Below are 19,525 nucleotides of genomic sequence, written 5' to 3'. Positions count from 1 at the left end.
ATATATTGTATAAAATGAGATATGGGTAACAGTTAACAGTTAACATGCAAAGCACAAAACCTGCTGACAAGGGTGGTGCTGTTGCTGTTTGGCGAACCGACCTCTACCTAGCGGAAGCTGTACGCCAACTCTCCAACACCTCATCCTACCTCCGCCTGGACCATGACCCCACTACCGAATATCAAGTCACCATTTGCAAGACTGTCACTGACCTCGTATGAGAAGAGATTGAGTAAACTAGGCCTGCAATCTCTTGAATTCGGAAGAATGAGAGGGGATCTCATTAAGCATGCAAAATTATTACAGGGTTTGATCGGTTGGATGCTGGGAAAATGTTTCCCTTGGCTGGGGAGTCTAGAACCAGGGGCCACAGCCTCAGGATAAAGGTTAGGCCATTCAGGACTGAGAGGAGAAGAAATTTCTTCACACAGAGGGTGGTGAATCTTTGGAATTCTCTACCCCAGAGGGCTGTGGAGGCTCAGTCATTGGGTATGTTCAAAACAGAAGTCGGTAGATTTCTGACTGGTAAGGGCTTCAAGGGATATGGCGATAGGGCCGGTGAATGGAATTGAGGCAGGAGATCAGCCATGATCTCATAGAATCCCCTACACTTGCTTAAAAATCTGTCCCATTACCTCTTTTTACCAGTTCTGACGAAAGGTTATCGACCTGAAACGTTAACTCTGTTTCTCTCTTCGCAGAAGCTGCCTGACCTGCTGAGTATCTCCAGCATTTTCTGTTTCAATTCAGATTTCCAGCATCTGCAGTATTTTCTCAGTTCGCATTTCTTTCATTGTGCAAAACAAGGTTATCGCTCAATTAATGACGCTTTGAAAGCAACATAAAAGCTTAACCAAATAAATACCGCCCAACGTGGGGCTCGAACCCACGACCCTGAGATTAAGAGTCTCATGCTCTACCGACTGAGCTAGCCGGGCCTGTTAGAGCTGTATTTCATTGTCGCTGATTGCAGTCAGGTACCTGGTGGCTCCGGCCCGGTCACAACAGCATGTCTGAGCCGCGTTTCTGCAAACTGCGAAACAAGTTCTCCAGAAGCCCAAGGCGTATAAGGAACTCAAGCAGCAAAATCCCTTTCATTAACCACAGGGGTTCAGGCAATTTTCTGATCGCAAAGCGCTTTAGTCTTTGTCAATATCTCTTGTCTATTTCCCGGAGATTCCCGATTCTGTCTTTCTCTCTGGCTCTGTTTATTGTGTCTGTGGCCACCTGCGGGTTGATTTTGAAGGAATACCTGTGTTTGTGTCTGCTTGTTACGTTAAATAAATGAGGGCATCAGGCGCTTCTGTGCATGACAATGAGGAATCAGGAGAAGGCAGGAGGAATGAAACAGTGTTTGTGGAACGTGTGCATATAAAAAAAGCGCGGGTTAAGCAGAGGTTTCTGTAGTGTAGCGGTTATCACGTTTGCCTCACACGCGAAAAGTCCCCGGGTCGAGCCCGGGCGGAAACTTTATTTTTCTGTGAAATAAATTTAACAGGTTTCTTGTGTCAGAAGCAACGAACAATTTAAAGCAGACTCCTAAAATACACGGTGCGTAAATTCTTATAGGGTATAAATCTTCGTCAATGAATAAACTTTCACAAATTATTAAAGTTAAATTACTCAACTTTCGACTGTCCCTTACTGTGAGCATTTCTTTCATTCTGCAAAACAACGCTTTCGGTTAATGAATGTTGATTAAAACAATTAAACCACTAAACTACCAGAACACACATTAAAGAGTTGATCACAATTGCTGATATTTCTTATCTTTTTTCTGGTGTTTTTTCAGCTCTTGGTCCTTTTCAGCTCCTGACTGCGGATATTCTTCTGATTAAACGTGAACAAACTGAAATATCTCGCAGCCCCGGCCTCGGTTAGTACCAACAGATCTAAGCCGCATTTCAGGCCTGAAAACAATCCCATTAATTATTCGCTTTTCTCCAGCTCCAGAGCTCAGATTGTTACTGCCCATCCCTGGAGCTGCAAGATACCAGGGATCCGGGACAAACCTCCCCATACACCGAGCACAAGCTCAGGAAAACCCCGGGGGAGATGATATCCCGGTCACTGAGCCTTCAACAGCATTGAACAAGCACCCGGACGGAAACGTTCTTCATGTGGAAGTGATGAGATGCAAAAATTAACTCAACAAGTCAGGATGGCCGAGCGGTCTAAGGCGCTGCGTTCAGGTCGCAGTCTCCTCTGGAGGCGTGGGTTCGAATCCCACTTCTGACAGTCTTTACTTTTAATTACCACGCGGAACTCATTTATTTTCACACCACTGTCAAGCACTTTGGGACATCCCTTAAAAGTGGGATTCAGCAGTTCACCTGCTCCATTCACATAGAAACATAGAAGATAGGAGCAGGAGTAGGCCATTCGGCCACTCGAGCCTGCTCCGCAATTTAATGAGATCATGGCTGATCATCCACATTCAGTACCCTGTCCCTGCTTTCTCCCCATATCCCTTTATCTCTTTAGCCTTAAGAAATATATCTAACTCCTTCTTGAATATATTTAATGAATTGGCCTCAACTGCCTTCTGTGGTACAGAATTCAACAGGTTCACCACTCTCTGGGTGAAGAAATTCCTCCTCATCTCAACCCTATGTAGCTTACCCCTTATCCTTAGACTGTGACTGCTGGTTCTGGATTCCCGCACCATCGGGATCATTCTTCCTGCATCTAGCGTGTCTTGTCCTGTTAGAATTTTGTAAGTTTCAATGAGATCCCCTCTCGTTCTTCTAAACTCTAGCGAATATAAGCCTAATCATCTCAATCTGTCTTCATACGTCATTCCTGCCATCCCATGTATCAGTCTGGAGAATCTTCGCTGCACTCCCTCCATGGCAAGAACATCCTTCCTCAGATAAGGTGACCAAAGCTGCACACAATACTCAAGGTATGGTCTCACTAAGGCCTTGTACAACTGCAGCAAGACATCCTTGCTCCTGTACTCGAAACCTCTCACTGAAAAGGCCAACATTTGCCTTCTTAACCACCTGCTGCACCTGCAGGCTTACCTTCAGCGATTGGTGCACACGGACACCCAGGTCTCATTGCAGTTCCCCTTTTCCCAATCTATTGACATTCTGATAATAAGCTGTCTTCCTGTTTTTGCCACCAAAGTTGATAACCTCACATTTATCCACATTATACTGCATCTGCCATGCTTCTGCTAAATCACGTAACCTGTCCATATCACACTGGAGGTTCTCTGCATCCTCCTCACAGCACACATGCCAACCCAGCTTTGTGTCGTCTGCAAACTTGTAGTTATTACATCTAGTTCAACCTTCTAGATCATTAATAAATATTGTGAGTAGCTGGGGTCCTAGCACGTATCCCTGCCCTACCCCACTAGTAACTGCCTGCCACTTGGATAAAGGCCCGTTTAGACATACTCTTTGCTTCCTGTCTGCCAACCAGTTCTCTATCCAAGTCAGTATCTTACACCCGATCCCATGTGCTTTAACTTTGCACGCCAATCTATTATGTGGGACCTTATCGAAAGCCTTCTGAAAGTCCAAATACACCACATCCACTGGTTCTCCCTTATCTATTCTACCAGTTACATCCTCAAAAATTTTTAACATTTCCATCTGACCTGGTATCGAAAGTGGAGACGGTTCCACAGTGTAGCAGTTATCACATTTGCGGAATCATTTTGTTGGAACTTGCTCCTTCTGCTTGTCCAGGGGCGAGATTGCTCTCCTGTGTGAGGAAATAACAACTAAGAACAAAAGAATTAGGAGCTGGAATAGCCCATATATTGTATAAAATGAGATATGGGTAACAGTTAACAGTTAACATGCAAAGCACAAAACCTGCTGACAAGGGTGGTGCTGTTGCTGTTTGGCGAACCGACCTCTACCTAGCGGAAGCTGTACGCCAACTCTCCAACACCTCATCCTACCTCCGCCTGGACCATGACCCCACTACCGAATATCAAGTCACCATTTGCAAGACTGTCACTGACCTCGTATGAGAAGAGATTGAGTAAACTAGGCCTGCAATCTCTTGAATTCGGAAGAATGAGAGGGGATCTCATTAAGCATGCAAAATTATTACAGGGTTTGATCGGTTGGATGCTGGGAAAATGTTTCCCTTGGCTGGGGAGTCTAGAACCAGGGGCCACAGCCTCAGGATAAAGGTTAGGCCATTCAGGACTGAGAGGAGAAGAAATTTCTTCACACAGAGGGTGGTGAATCTTTGGAATTCTCTACCCCAGAGGGCTGTGGAGGCTCAGTCATTGGGTATGTTCAAAACAGAAGTCGGTAGATTTCTGACTGGTAAGGGCTTCAAGGGATATGGCGATAGGGCCGGTGAATGGAATTGAGGCAGGAGATCAGCCATGATCTCATAGAATCCCCTACACTTGCTTAAAAATCTGTCCCATTACCTCTTTTTACCAGTTCTGACGAAAGGTTATCGACCTGAAACGTTAACTCTGTTTCTCTCTTCGCAGAAGCTGCCTGACCTGCTGAGTATCTCCAGCATTTTCTGTTTCAATTCAGATTTCCAGCATCTGCAGTATTTTCTCAGTTCGCATTTCTTTCATTGTGCAAAACAAGGTTATCGCTCAATTAATGACGCTTTGAAAGCAACATAAAAGTTTAACCAAATAAATACCGCCCAACGTGGGGCTCGAACCCACGACCCTAAGATTAAGAGTCTCATGCTCTACCGACTGAGCTAGCCGGGCCTGTTAGAGCTGTTTCGCATTGTCGCTGATTGCAGTCAGGTACCTGGTGGCTCCGGCCCGGTCACAACAGCATGTCTGAGCCGCGTTTCTGCAAACTGCGAAACAAGTTCTCCAGAAGCCCAAGGCGTATAAGGAACTCAAGCAGCAAAATCCCTTTCATTAACCACAGGGGTTCAAGCAATTTTCTGATCGCAAAGCGCTTTAGTCTTTGTCAATATCTCTTGTCTATTTCCCGGAGATTCCCGATTCTGTCTTTCTCTCTGGCTCTGTTTATTGTGTCTGTGGCCACCTGCGGGTTGATTTTGAAGGAATACCTGTGTTTGTGTCTGCTTGTTACGTTAAACAAATGAGGGCATCAGGCGCTTCTGTGCATGACAATGAGGAATCAGGAGAAGGCAGGAGGAATGAAACAGTGTTTGTGGAACGTGTGCATATAAAAAAAGCGCGGGTTAAGCAGAGGTTTCTGTAGTGTAGCGGTTATCACGTTTGCCTCACAGGCGAAAAGTCTTCGGGTCGAGCCCGGGCGGAAACTTTATTTTTCTGTGAAATAAATTTAACAGGTTTCTTGTGTCAGAAGCAACGAACAATTTAAAGCAGACTCCTAAAATACACGGTGCGTAAATTCTTATAGGGTATAAATCTTCGTCAATGAATAAACTTTCACAAATTATTAAAGTTAAATTACTCAACTTTCGACTGTCCCTTACTGTGAGCATTTCTTTCATTCTGCAAAACAACGCTTTCGGTTAATGAATGTTGATTAAAACAATTAAACCACTAAACTACCAGAACACACATTAAAGAGTTGATCACAATTGCTGATATTTCTTATCTTTTTTCTGGTGTTTTTTCAGCTCTTGGTCCTTTTCAGCTCCTGACTGCGGATATTCTTCTGATTAAACGTGAACAAACTGAAATATCTCGCAGCCCCGGCCTCGGTTAGTACCAACATATCTAAGCCGCATTTCAGGCCTGAAAACAATCCCATTAATTATTCGCTTTTCTCCAGCTCCAGAGCTCAGATTGTTACTGCCCATCCCTGGAGCTGCAAGATACCAGGGATCCGGGACAAACCTCCCCATACACCGAGCACAAGCTCAGGAAAACCCCGGGGGAGATGATATCCCGGTCACTGAGCCTTCAACAGCATTGAACAAGCACCCGGACGGAAACGTTCTTCATGTGGAAGGGATGAGATGCAAAAATTAAATCAACAAGTCAGGATGGCCGAGCGGTCTAAGGCGCTGCGTTCAGGTCGCAGTCTCCTCTGGAAGCGTGGGTTCGAATCACACTTCTGACAGTCTTTACTTTTAATTACCACGCGGAACTCATTTATTTTCACACCACTGTCAAGCACTTTGGGACATCCCTTAAAAGTGGGATTCAGCAGTTCACCTGCTCCATTCACATAGAAACATAGAAGATAGGAGCAGGAGTAGGCCATTCGGCCACTCGAGCCTGCTCCGCAATTTAATGAGATCATGGCTGATCATCCACATTCAGTACCCTGTCCCTGCTTTCTCCCCATATCCCTTTATCTCTTTAGCCTTAAGAAATATATCTAACTCCTTCTTGAATATATTTAATGAATTGGTCTCAACTGCCTTCTGTGGTACAGAATTCAACAGGTTCACCACTCTCTGGGTGAAGAAATTCCTCCTCATCTCAACCCTATGTGGCTTACCCCTTATCCTTAGACTGTGACTGCTGGTTCTGGATTCCCGCACCATCGGGATCATTCTTCCTGCATCTAGCGTGTCTTGTCCTGTTAGAATTTTGTAAGTTTCAATGAGATCCCCTCTCGTTCTTCTAAACTCTAGCGAATATAAGCCTAATCATCTCAATCTGTCTTCATACGTCATTCCTGCCATCCCATGTATCAGTCTGGAGAATCTTCGCTGCACTCCCTCCATGGCAAGAACATCCTTCCTCAGATAAGGTGACCAAAGCTGCACACAATACTCAAGGTATGGTCTCACTAAGGCCTTGTACAACTGCAGCAAGACATCCTTGCTCCTGTACTCGAAACCTCTCACTGAAAAGGCCAACATTTGCCTTCTTAACCACCTGCTGCACCTGCAGGCTTACCTTCAGCGATTGGTGCACACGGACACCCAGGTCTCATTGCAGTTCCCCTTTTCCCAATCTATTGACATTCTGATAATAAGCTGTCTTCCTGTTTTTGCCACCAAAGTTGATAACCTCACATTTATCCACATTATACTGCATCTGCCATGCTTCTGCTAAATCACCTAACCTGTCCATATCATACTGGAGGTTCTCTGCATCCTCCTCACAGCACACATGCCAACCCAGCTTTGTGTCGTCTGCAAACTTGGAGTTATTACATCTAGTTCAACCTTCTAGATCATTAATATATATTGTGAGTAGCTGGGGTCCTAGCACGTATCCCTGCCCTACCCCACTAGTAACTGCCTGCCACTTGGATAAAGGCCCGTTTAGACATACTCTTTGCTTCCTGTCTGCCAACCAGTTCTCTATCCAAGTCAGTATCTTACACCCGATCCCATGTGCTTTAACTTTGCACGCCAATCTATTATGTGGGACCTTATCGAAAGCCTTCTGAAAGTCCAAATACACCACATCCACTGGTTCTCCCTTATCTATTCTACCAGTTACATCCTCAAAAATTTTTAACATTTCCATCTGACCTGGTACTGAAAGTGGAGACGGTTCCACAGTGTAGCAGTTATCACGTTTGCGGAATCATTTTGTTGGAACTTGCTCCTTCTGCTTGTCCAGGGGCGAGATTGCTCTCCTGTGTGAGGAAATAACAACTAAGAACAAAAGAATTAGGAGCTGGAATAGCCCATATATTGTGTAAAATGGGATATGGGTAACAGTTAACAGTTAACATGCAAAGCACAAAACCTGCTGACAAGGGTGGTGCTGTTGCTGTTTGGCGAACCGACCTCTACCTAGCGGAAGCTGTACGCCAACTCTCCAACACCTCATCCTACCTCCGCCTGGACCATGACCCCACTACCGAATATCAAGTCACCATTTGCAAGACTGTCACTGACCTCGTATGAGAAGAGATTGAGTAAACTAGGCCTGCAATCTCTTGAATTCGGAAGAATGAGAGGGGATCTCATTAAGCATGCAAAATTATTACAGGGTTTGATCGGTTGGATGCTGGGAAAATGTTTCCCTTGGCTGGGGAGTCTAGAACCAGGGGCCACAGCCTCAGGATAAAGGTTAGGCCATTCAGGACTGAGAGGAGAAGAAATTTCTTCACACAGAGGGTGGTGAATCTTTGGAATTCTCTACCCCAGAGGGCTGTGGAGGCTCAGTCATTGGGTATGTTCAAAACAGAAGTCGGTAGATTTCTGACTGGTAAGGGCTTCAAGGGATATGGCGATAGGGCCGGTGAATGGAATTGAGGCAGGAGATCAGCCATGATCTCATAGAATCCCCTACACTTGCTTAAAAATCTGTCCCATTACCTCTTTTTACCAGTTCTGACGAAAGGTTATCGACCTGAAACGTTAACTCTGTTTCTCTCTTCGCAGAAGCTGCCTGACCTGCTGAGTATCTCCAGCATTTTCTGTTTCAATTCAGATTTCCAGCATCTGCAGTATTTTCTCAGTTCGCATTTCTTTCATTGTGCAAAACAAGGTTATCGCTCAATTAATGACGCTTTGAAAGCAACATAAAAGTTTAACCAAATAAATACCGCCCAACGTGGGGCTCGAACCCACGACCCTGAGATTAAGAGTCTCATGCTCTACCGACTGAGCTAGCCGGGCCTGTGAGAGCTGTATTGCATTGTCGCTGATTGCAGTCAGGTACCTGGTAGCTCCGGCCCGGTCACAACAGCATGTCTGAGCCGCGTTTCTGCAAACTGCGAAACAAGTTCTCCAGAAGCCCAAGGCGTATAAGGAACTCAAGCAGCAAAATCCCTTTCATTAACCACAGGGGTTCAGGCAATTTTCTGATCGCAAAGCGCTTTAGTCTTTGTCAATATCTCTTGTCTATTTCCCGGAGATTCCCGATTCTGTCTTTCTCTCTGGCTCTGTTTATTGTGTCTGTGGCCACCTGCGGGTTGATTTTGAAGGAATACCTGTGTTTGTGTCTGCTTGTTACGTTAAACAAATGAGGGCATCAGGCGCTTCTGTGCATGACAATGAGGAATCAGGAGAAGGCAGGAGGAATGAAACAGTGTTTGTGGAACGTGTGCATATAAAAAAAGCGCGGGTTAAGCAGAGGTTTCTGTAGTGTAGCGGTTATCACGTTTGCCTCACACGCGAAAAGTCACCGGGTCGAGCCCGGGCGGAAACTTTATTTTTCTGTGAAATAAATTTAACAGGTTTCTTGTGTCAGAAGCAACGAACAATTTAAAGCAGACTCCTAAAATACACGGTGCGTAAATTCTTATAGGGTATAAATCTTCGTCAATGAATAAACTTTCACAAATTATTAAAGTTAAATTACTCAACTTTCGACTGTCCCTTACTGTGAGCATTTCTTTCATTCTGCAAAACAACGCTTTCGGTTAATGAATGTTGATTAAAACAATTAAACCACTAAACTACCAGAACACACATTAAAGAGTTGATCACAATTGCTGATATTTCTTATCTTTTTTCTGGTGTTTTTTCAGCTCTTGGTCCTTTTCAGCTCCTGACTGCGGATATTCTTCTGATTAAACGTGAACAAACTGAAATATCTCGCAGCCCCGGCCTCGGTTAGTACCAACAGATCTAAGCCGCATTTCAGGCCTGAAAACAATCCCATTAATTATTCGCTTTTCTCCAGCTCCAGAGCTCAGATTGTTACTGCCCATCCCTGGAGCTGCAAGATACCAGGGATCCGGGACAAACCTCCCCATACACCGAGCACAAGCTCAGGAAAACCCCGGGGGAGATGATATCCCGGTCACTGAGCCTTCAACAGCATTGAACAAGCACCCGGACGGAAACGTTCTTCATGTGGAAGTGATGAGATGCAAAAATTAACTCAACAAGTCAGGATGGCCGAGCGGTCTAAGGCGCTGCGTTCAGGTCGCAGTCTCCTCTGGAGGCGTGGGTTCGAATCCCACTTCTGACAGTCTTTACTTTTAATTACCACGCGGAACTCATTTATTTTCACACCACTGTCAAGCACTTTGGGACATCCCTTAAAAGTGGGATTCAGCAGTTCACCTGCTCCATTCACATAGAAACATAGAAGATAGGAGCAGGAGTAGGCCATTCGGCCACTCGAGCCTGCTCCGCAATTTAATGAGATCATGGCTGATCATCCACATTCAGTACCCTGTCCCTGCTTTCTCCCCATATCCCTTTATCTCTTTAGCCTTAAGAAATATATCTAACTCCTTCTTGAATATATTTAATGAATTGGCCTCAACTGCCTTCTGTGGTACAGAATTCAACAGGTTCACCACTCTCTGGGTGAAGAAATTCCTCCTCATCTCAACCCTATGTGGCTTACCCCTTATCCTTAGACTGTGACTGCTGGTTCTGGATTCCCGCACCATCGGGATCATTCTTCCTGCATCTAGCGTGTCTTGTCCTGTTAGAATTTTGTAAGTTTCAATGAGATCCCCTCTCGTTCTTCTAAACTCTAGCGAATATAAGCCTAATCATCTCAATCTGTCTTCATACGTCATTCCTGCCATCCCATGTATCAGTCTGGAGAATCTTCGCTGCACTCCCTCCATGGCAAGAACATCCTTCCTCAGATAAGGTGACCAAAGCTGCACACAATACTCAAGGTATGGTCTCACTAAGGCCTTGTACAACTGCAGCAAGACATCCTTGCTCCTGTACTCGAAACCTCTCACTGAAAAGGCCAACATTTGCCTTCTTAACCACCTGCTGCACCTGCAGGCTTACCTTCAGCGATTGGTGCACACGGACACCCAGGTCTCATTGCAGTTCCCCTTTTCCCAATCTATTGACATTCTGATAATAAGCTGTCTTCCTGTTTTTGCCACCAAAGTTGATAACCTCACATTTATCCACATTATACTGCATCTGCCATGCTTCTGCTAAATCACCTAACCTGTCCATATCACACTGGAGGTTCTCTGCATCATCCTCACAGCACACATGCCAACCCAGCTTTGTGTCGTCTGCAAACTTGTAGTTATTACATCTAGTTCAACCTTCTAGATCATTAATATATATTGTGAGTAGCTGGGGTCCTAGCACGTATCCCTGCCCTACCCCACTAGTAACTGCCTGCCACTTGGATAAAGGCCCGTTTAGACATACTCTTTGCTTCCTGTCTGCCAACCAGTTCTCTATCCAAGTCAGTATCTTACACCCGATCCCATGTGCTTTAACTTTGCACGCCAATCTATTATGTGGGACCTTATCGAAAGCCTTCTGAAAGTCCAAATACACCACATCCACTGGTTCTCCCTTATCTATTCTACCAGTTACATCCTCAAAAATTTTTAACATTTCCATCTGACCTGGTACCGAAAGTGGAGACGGTTCCACAGTGTAGCAGTTATCACATTTGCGGAATCATTTTGTTGGAACTTGCTCCTTCTGCTTGTCCAGGGGCGAGATTGCTCTCCTGTGTGAGGAAATAACAACTAAGAACAAAAGAATTAGGAGCTGGAATAGCCCATATATTGTATAAAATGAGATATGGGTAACAGTTAACAGTTAACATGCAAAGCACAAAACCTGCTGACAAGGGTGGTGCTGTTGCTGTTTGGCGAACCGACCTCTACCTAGCGGAAGCTGTACGCCAACTCTCCAACACCTCATCCTACCTCCGCCTGGACCATGACCCCACTACCGAATATCAAGTCACCATTTGCAAGACTGTCACTGACCTCGTATGAGAAGAGATTGAGTAAACTAGGCCTGCAATCTCTTGAATTCGGAAGAATGAGAGGGGATCTCATTAAGCATGCAAAATTATTACAGGGTTTGATCGGTTGGATGCTGGGAAAATGTTTCCCTTGGCTGGGGAGTCTAGAACCAGGGGCCACAGCCTCAGGATAAAGGTTAGGCCATTCAGGACTGAGAGGAGAAGAAATTTCTTCACACAGAGGGTGGTGAATCTTTGGAATTCTCTACCCCAGAGGGCTGTGGAGGCTCAGTCATTGGGTATGTTCAAAACAGAAGTCGGTAGATTTCTGACTGGTAAGGGCTTCAAGGGATATGGCGATAGGGCCGGTGAATGGAATTGAGGCAGGAGATCAGCCATGATCTCATAGAATCCCCTACACTTGCTTAAAAATCTGTCCCATTACCTCTTTTTACCAGTTCTGACGAAAGGTTATCGACCTGAAACGTTAACTCTGTTTCTCTCTTCGCAGAAGCTGCCTGACCTGCTGAGTATCTCCAGCATTTTCTGTTTCAATTCAGATTTCTAGCATCTGCAGTATTTTCTCAGTTCGCATTTCTTTCATTGTGCAAAACAAGGTTATCGCTCAATTAATGACGCTTTGAAAGCAACATAAAAGTTTAACCAAATAAATACCGCCCAACGTGGGGCTCGAACCCACGACCCTGAGATTAAGAGTCTCATGCTCTACCGACTGAGCTAGCCGGGCCTGTTAGAGCTGTTTCGCATTGTCGCTGATTGCAGTCAGGTACCTGGTGGCTCCGGCCCGGTCACAACAGCATGTCTGAGCCGCGTTTCTGCAAACTGCGAAACAAGTTCTCCAGAAGCCCAAGGCGTATAAGGAACTCAAGCAGCAAAATCCCTTTCATTAACCACAGGGGTTCAAGCAATTTTCTGATCGCAAAGCGCTTTAGTCTTTGTCAATATCTCTTGTCTATTTCCCGGAGATTCCCGATTCTGTCTTTCTCTCTGGCTCTGTTTATTGTGTCTGTGGCCACCTGCGGGTTGATTTTGAAGGAATACCTGTGTTTGTGTCTGCTTGTTACGTTAAACAAATGAGGGCATCAGGCGCTTCTGTGCATGACAATGAGGAATCAGGAGAAGGCAGGAGGAATGAAACAGTGTTTGTGGAACGTGTGCATATAAAAAAAGCGCGGGTTAAGCAGAGGTTTCTGTAGTGTAGCGGTTATCACGTTTGCCTCACAGGCGAAAAGTCTTACGGGTCGAGCCCGGGCGGAAACTTTATTTTTCTGTGAAATAAATTTAACAGGTTTCTTGTGTCAGAAGCAACGAACAATTTAAAGCAGACTCCTAAAATACACGGTGCGTAAATTCTTATAGGGTATAAATCTTCGTCAATGAATAAACTTTCACAAATTATTAAAGTTAAATTACTCAACTTTCGACTGTCCCTTACTGTGAGCATTTCTTTCATTCTGCAAAACAACGCTTTCGGTTAATGAATGTTGATTAAAACAATTAAACCACTAAACTACCAGAACACACATTAAAGAGTTGATCACAATTGCTGATATTTCTTATCTTTTTTCTGGTGTTTTTTCAGCTCTTGGTCCTTTTCAGCTCCTGACTGCGGATATTCTTCTGATTAAACGTGAACAAACTGAAATATCTCGCAGCCCCGGCCTCGGTTAGTACCAACAGATCTAAGCCGCATTTCAGGCCTGAAAACAAACCCATTAATTATTCGCTTTTCTCCAGCTCCAGAGCTCAGATTGTTACTGCCCATCCCTGGAGCTGCAAGATACCAGGGATCCGGAACAAACCTCCCCATACACCGAGCACAAGCTCAGGAAAACCCCGGGGGAGATGATATCCCGGTCACTGAGCCTTCAACAGCATTGAACAAGCACCCGGACGGAAACGTTCTTCATGTGGAAGGGATGAGATGCAAAAATTAACTCAACAAGTCAGGATGGCCGAGCGGTCTAAGGCGCTGCGTTCAGGTCGCAGTCTCCTCTTGAAGCGTGGGTTCGAATCACACTTCTGACAGTCTTTACTTTTAATTACCACGCGGAACTCATTTATTTTCACACCACTGTCAAGCACTTTGGGACATCCCTTAAAAGTGGGATTCAGCAGTTCACCTGCTCCATTCACATAGAAACATAGAAGATAGGAGCAGGAGTAGGCCATTCGGCCACTCGAGCCTGCTCCGCAATTTAATGAGATCATGGCTGATCATCCACATTCAGTACCCTGTCCCTGCTTTCTCCCCATATCCCTTTATCTCTTTAGCCTTAAGAAATATATCTAACTCCTTCTTGAATATATTTAATGAATTGGCCTCAACTGCCTTCTGTGGTACAGAATTCAACAGGTTCACCACTCTCTGGGTGAAGAAATTCCTCCTCATCTCAACCCTATGTGGCTTACCCCTTATCCTTAGACTGTGACTGCTGGTTCTGGATTCCCGCACCATCGGGATCATTCTTCCTGCATCTAGCGTGTCTTGTCCTGTTAGAATTTTGTAAGTTTCAATGAGATCCCCTCTCGTTCTTCTAAACTCTAGCGAATATAAGCCTAATCATCTCAATCTGTCTTCATACGTCATTCCTGCCATCCCATGTATCAGTCTGGAGAATCTTCGCTGCACTCCCTCCATGGCAAGAACATCCTTCCTCAGATAAGGTGACCAAAGCTGCACACAATACTCAAGGTATGGTCTCACTAAGGCCTTGTACAACTGCAGCAAGACATCCTTGCTCCTGTACTCGAAACCTCTCACTGAAAAGGCCAACATTTGCCTTCTTAACCACCTGCTGCACCTGCAGGCTTACCTTCAGCGATTGGTGCACACAGACACCCAGGTCTCATTGCAGTTCCCCTTTTCCCAATCTATTGACATTCTGATAATAAGCTGTCTTCCTGTTTTTGCCACCAAAGTTGATAACCTCACATTTATCCACATTATACTGCATCTGCCATGCTTCTGCTAAATCACCTAACCTGTCCATATCATACTGGAGGTTCTCTGCATCCTCCTCACAGCACACATGCCAACCCAGCTTTGTGTCGTCTGCAAACTTGGAGTTATTACATCTAGTTCAACCTTCTAGATCATTAATATACATTGTGAGTAGCTGGGGTCCTAGCACGTATCCCTGCCCTACCCCACTAGTAACTGCCTGCCACTTGGATAAAGGCCCGTTTAGACATACTCTTTGCTTCCTGTCTGCCAACCAGTTCTCTATCCAAGTCAGTATCTTACACCCGATCCCATGTGCTTTAACTTTGCACGCCAATCTATTATGTGGGACCTTATCGAAAGCCTTCTGAAAGTCCAAATACACCACATCCACTGGTTCTCCCTTATCTATTCTACCAGTTACATCCTCAAAAATTTTTAACATTTCCATCTGACCTGGTCCTGAAAGTGGAGACGGTTCCACAGTGTAGCAGTTATCACGTTTGCGGAATCATTTTGTTGGAACTTGCTCCTTCTGCTTGTCCAGGGGCGAGATTGCTCTCCTGTGTGAGGAAATAACAACTAAGAACAAAAGAATTAGGAGCTGGAATAGCCCATATATTGTGTAAAATGAGATATGGGTAACAGTTAACAGTTAACATGCAAAGCACAAAACCTGCTGACAAGGGTGGTGCTGTTGCTGTTTGGCGAACCGACCTCTACCTAGCGGAAGCTGTACGCCAACTCTCCAACACCTCATCCTACCTCCGCCTGGACCATGACCCCACTACCGAATATCAAGTCAACATTTGCAAGACTGTCACTGACCTCGTATGAGAAGAGATTGAGTAAACTAGGCCTGCAATCTCTTGAATTCGGAAGAATGAGAGGGGATCTCATTAAGCATGCAAAATTATTACAGGGTTTGATCGGTTGGATGCTGGGAAAATGTTTCCCTTGGCTGGGGAGTCTAGAACCAGGGGCCACAGCCTCAGGATAAAGGTTAGGCCATTCAGGACTGAGAGGAGAAGAAATTTCTTCACACAGAGGGTGGTGAATCTTTGGAATTCTCTACCCCAGAGGGTTGTGGAGGCTCAGTCATTGGGTATGTTCAAAACAGAAGTCGGTAGATTTCTGACTGGTAAGGGCTTCAAGGGATATGGCGATAGGGCCGGTGAATGGAATTGAGGCAGGAGATCAGCCATGATCTCATAGAATCCCCTACACTTGCTTAAAAATCTGTCCCATTACCTCTTTTTACCAGTTCTGACGAAAGGTTATCGACCTGAAACGTTAACTCTGTTTCTCTCTTCGCAGAAGCTGCCTGACCTGCTGAGTATCTCCAGCATTTTCTGTTTCAATTCAGATTTCCAGCATCTGCAGTATTTTCTCAGTTCGCATTTCTTTCATTGTGCAAAACAAGGTTATCGCTCAATTAATGACGCTTTGAAAGCAACATAAAAGTTTAACCAAATAAATACCGCCCAACGTGGGGCTCGAATCCACGACCCTGAGATTAAGAGTCTCATGCTCTACCGACTGAGCTAGCCGGGCCTGTTAGAGCTGTATTGCATTGTCGCTGATTGCAGTCAGGTACCTGGTGGCTCCGGCCCGGTCACAACAGCATGTCTGAGCCGCGTTTCTGCAAACTGCGAAACAAGTTCTCCAGAAGCCCAAGGCGCATAAGGAACTCAAGCAGCATAATCCCTTTCATTAACCACAGGGGTTCAGGCAATTTTCTGATCGCAAAGCGCTTTAGTCTTTGTCAATATCTCTTGTCTATTTCCCGGAGATTCCCGATTCTGTCTTTCTCTCTGGCTCTGTTTATTGTGTCTGTGGCCACCTGCGGGTTGATTTTGAAGGAATACCTGTGTTTGTGTCTGTTTGTTACGTTAAACAAATGAGGGCATCAGGCGCTTCTGTGCATGACACTGAGGAATCAGGAGAAGGCAGGAGGAATGCAACAGTGTTTATGGAACGTGTGTATATAAAAACAGCACAGCTTATATTGAGGATCTCTTGGCGCAATTGGTAGCGCGTCTGACTCCAGATCAGAAGGCTGCGTGTTCAAATCCCGTCAGGGTCACTGTTTTTCCGGGTAATCCCAGAATTAATGTTTTCTTTGCTGTTTCACAATAACCAGACAGTTGCTCCAAAGACTGCCTCACTCTTTCCCCAGTGTCATGGAGAGAAGCGCCACAATTCCTCATTTATTTAATGTGACAAGACACAAGCGCAGGTATTCGCTCAAAATCAACCTGCAGATGGTCACACACACAATAAACAGAGCCAGAGAGACAGGCAGAATCGGGAAACACCGGCAAATAGACGAGAGATATTGACAAGGTGAGAAAGCGCTTTGCGATCAGAAAATTGCCTGAATCGCTATGGTTAATGAAAGGGCTTTTGATGCTTGATTTCCCTGCACACCTTGGAAATAAGGATAACCTGGCTCGTGGTTTACCCTGAGGCCGAGCCACTCGGCGCCTGGCTGCAATCACAGACCAAGGACGTATCAGCTTCTCGAGCCCGGCTAATTCTAGTTGTTCGGGACTTTTCATTGTTAAGGTCGTGGGTTCGAGTCCCAAGTTGGGAAAATGATTTTTTCAAATTTTATGTTGCTTTCACGGAAAAGCATAATTAATTAACCGATAATATTCTTTTGCCCAATGAAGGAAATGATAACTGAGCGAGAGTCGATACTTCAATCACTTTATTTTTGCTTTGCATGTTAACTGTTACCCATATCACATTTTACACACTGTGCTTCAGGAGTCTGGGTTAAAGTGCTCATTGCTGATGACACCAGGAATCTGGGACAACTTTTGTCATATTTAACAGGAAAATAGAATCAGCAGTGAACATCAAATCCCATGGTGCTGATTTTCAGATTCTACGCAGCCCGATTTGGAATAAAGTGATATAATTTTAACAGTGAAGGTTTGGAAGTTAGTGTTACTCGTATTCGTGCTTTTAATTAAAGTTTGTGGCGTCTGACTCCCGTTCATGTCTCTGAATAAGAAAGGAGGGGCTTGTCGTTGACCAGACTGCACTGCGCCTGGTGTTTGTGAGCTCATCCTTTATATTGAGCGGTTTCTCGTTTTTTAACCGGTGTCAGCTTTCGCTCAGCGGTTACTTCGCAGCACCACCTTCTTTCTAAGTTCGAGCTCTGTCTCACCGCGGGCGCAATCTGGGCTTTTTTATTGTCATTTTCAATCCCCTTCTTCAACACCGAAACACATTATAGCAGTGATTTTAATTTAGCAGTGTGACATTTTTCGAGGCACCATTAAATGATTCAATAACTTATTCCTATCAGTGTTGCGATGGGTTCGATTCCCGGTTAGGGAAATAATTTTGATATCACCGTTTTTAATTCACTGACCGATCTTTGCTAGGCGCCAAGTGGATGATCTGACACTTGCCCACGTTGAACTCCATTAATCACTGGTCAGGGGAGATTTAATAGAGGTGATCAAAATTATGGGGGAACAGTTTCCACTGGCAGGAGTGTCAGCAGGTCTATGGGGGAAGAGCAGCGGAGTGGGCCTGATTGGATAGCTCTTTCAAAGATGCAACATGAATTTCTCATTTTAACCTGCGATTGATAGATTTTAGTTAACCAACGGTATTAAGGGATCATTGAAGTCTGTGAGACACTTCATAATATTTCTATTGTCAGTAATCAACCCACAACATTTTGTTGCACACTGCAGGAATTGCTAACATATTTACCGGATGACAGTCAAACATTAATAACTTTTTATAGAATCATAGAAAATTGCCTGAAACCCTGTGGTTAATGAAAGGGATTTTAATGGTTGAGTTCCTTATACACCTTGGAATTCTGGAAAACATGGTTCGTAGTTTGCAGAAACGCGGCTTAGATCTGCTGTTGTGAACCGAGGTAAAGCTGCAGGATCCTTGAATAATCTTTCACAATTCAACTGAAAGCAGCCGGAATGTGCAGCTTTGAGAGGGGTTGTCTGCACGGTCAGAGCTGGAAACGGAAGTGAGCGAGCGACACCATAGTGTTCTGTGTGTATGCTGAACTGTACAGAATAACACAATTGTAACAGGACTTTGTTACATTGCATTAGAAATGCGAATTGTTCCATTTTTCTACGATTTAAATGAACATGATTTACAAAATGTTTCCACTTGGTTTCGAACCGGGGATCTTTCGCGCGTTAGGCGAACGTGATAACCACTTAACTACGGAAACGCTGGATAAATTAATCGCCTTTTGCTATAAATCTATGAAGAAAGTTATTAAGCTTGACTGTCACCCAGCAAACACGTTACAATTTCCTTCAGTGTGCAACACACATTTTTGTTGGTTTTAATACAATTATTAAGAGTCTCACAGACTTCAATTGTCTTTGTCAGAACTGAAATCCCCGACTGGGAATCAAACCTGATTAATTTCAATGATGATAGGATTGTCCTATGAGGAGAGATTGAGTCGATTGGGCCTATAATCTCTGGAGTTCAGCAGAACGAGAGGTGTTCTCATTGAAAGGTATAATTTTCTTGGAGGGCTTGAAAGGGTACACGCTGTGAGGCTGTTTCCCCTGGCTGGAGAGTCTAGATCTAGGTAGCAGAGTCTCAGGATAAGGGGCCGGCCATTTGAGACAGAGATGAGGAGACATTTCTTCACACAGAGGCTCGTGAATCTTTGCAATTCTCAACCTCAGAAGGCAGTGGATGCTCAGTCATTGAGTATATTCAAGGATTTGGGAGTTGTAGTGTATGTACCTTTAAGGGGAGAACTACTTTTTACAGCTCCTGTACACTGTAGTACCGGCAGTGACCACACCTGTATATAACCCTGAGTAGGGATCTGTGCAGTTAGTTTTAGAGTAACCCTCATCCAGTAAACACCTGTTGATTGTTCTCTGCAGTCTCTTGTCTAGTTATTGAAGGACACACAACATCAAGATACACGGATTTAACTTTGGCGACGAGCAGATTCGAACCTACCTGCAACTCTGCAGAAGAAGGCCAATTCCAGAAGCACGGGCGTCGACCATCCAACGGAGACTCCAGCGAAATGGGCT

General features: G+C 44.7%; 10 non-coding genes across 10 annotated transcripts; 5 read left to right on the top strand and 5 right to left on the bottom strand.

The window, feature by feature from the left end:
- Positions 1-865: 865 nt before the first annotated feature.
- On the bottom strand, positions 866-938 carry trnak-cuu (transfer RNA lysine (anticodon CUU)). Its single transcript has one exon. It is a non-coding gene; the product is annotated as a tRNA-Lys (tRNA).
- Positions 939-1,397: 459 nt separating this feature from the next.
- trnav-cac (transfer RNA valine (anticodon CAC)) lies at positions 1,398-1,470 on the top strand. The gene has a single exon. It is a non-coding gene; the product is annotated as a tRNA-Val (tRNA).
- Positions 1,471-2,155: 685 nt separating this feature from the next.
- On the top strand, positions 2,156-2,238 carry trnal-cag (transfer RNA leucine (anticodon CAG)). The gene has a single exon. It is a non-coding gene; the product is annotated as a tRNA-Leu (tRNA).
- A 2,397-nt stretch (positions 2,239-4,635) lies between these two features.
- On the bottom strand, positions 4,636-4,708 carry trnak-cuu (transfer RNA lysine (anticodon CUU)). The gene has a single exon. It is a non-coding gene; the product is annotated as a tRNA-Lys (tRNA).
- Positions 4,709-5,925: 1,217 nt separating this feature from the next.
- On the top strand, positions 5,926-6,008 carry trnal-cag (transfer RNA leucine (anticodon CAG)). Its single transcript has one exon. It is a non-coding gene; the product is annotated as a tRNA-Leu (tRNA).
- A 2,397-nt stretch (positions 6,009-8,405) lies between these two features.
- trnak-cuu (transfer RNA lysine (anticodon CUU)) lies at positions 8,406-8,478 on the bottom strand. Its single transcript has one exon. It is a non-coding gene; the product is annotated as a tRNA-Lys (tRNA).
- Positions 8,479-9,695: 1,217 nt separating this feature from the next.
- trnal-cag (transfer RNA leucine (anticodon CAG)) lies at positions 9,696-9,778 on the top strand. Its single transcript has one exon. It is a non-coding gene; the product is annotated as a tRNA-Leu (tRNA).
- A 2,397-nt stretch (positions 9,779-12,175) lies between these two features.
- Positions 12,176-12,248, bottom strand: trnak-cuu (transfer RNA lysine (anticodon CUU)). The gene has a single exon. It is a non-coding gene; the product is annotated as a tRNA-Lys (tRNA).
- A 1,218-nt stretch (positions 12,249-13,466) lies between these two features.
- trnal-cag (transfer RNA leucine (anticodon CAG)) lies at positions 13,467-13,549 on the top strand. The gene has a single exon. It is a non-coding gene; the product is annotated as a tRNA-Leu (tRNA).
- Positions 13,550-15,946: 2,397 nt separating this feature from the next.
- Positions 15,947-16,019, bottom strand: trnak-cuu (transfer RNA lysine (anticodon CUU)). The gene has a single exon. It is a non-coding gene; the product is annotated as a tRNA-Lys (tRNA).
- Positions 16,020-19,525: the final 3,506 nt, after the last annotated feature.

This window comes from Somniosus microcephalus, unplaced genomic scaffold (genome assembly GCF_052327205.1).
Source record: "Somniosus microcephalus isolate GS21.2 unplaced genomic scaffold, FLI_Smic_1.0 unresolved_chr4, whole genome shotgun sequence".
Lineage (NCBI taxonomy): Eukaryota > Metazoa > Chordata > Chondrichthyes > Squaliformes > Somniosidae > Somniosus > Somniosus microcephalus.
The sequence above is the reverse complement of the archived record's forward strand: the minus strand, read 5'-3'. Positions and strand labels throughout refer to the sequence as shown.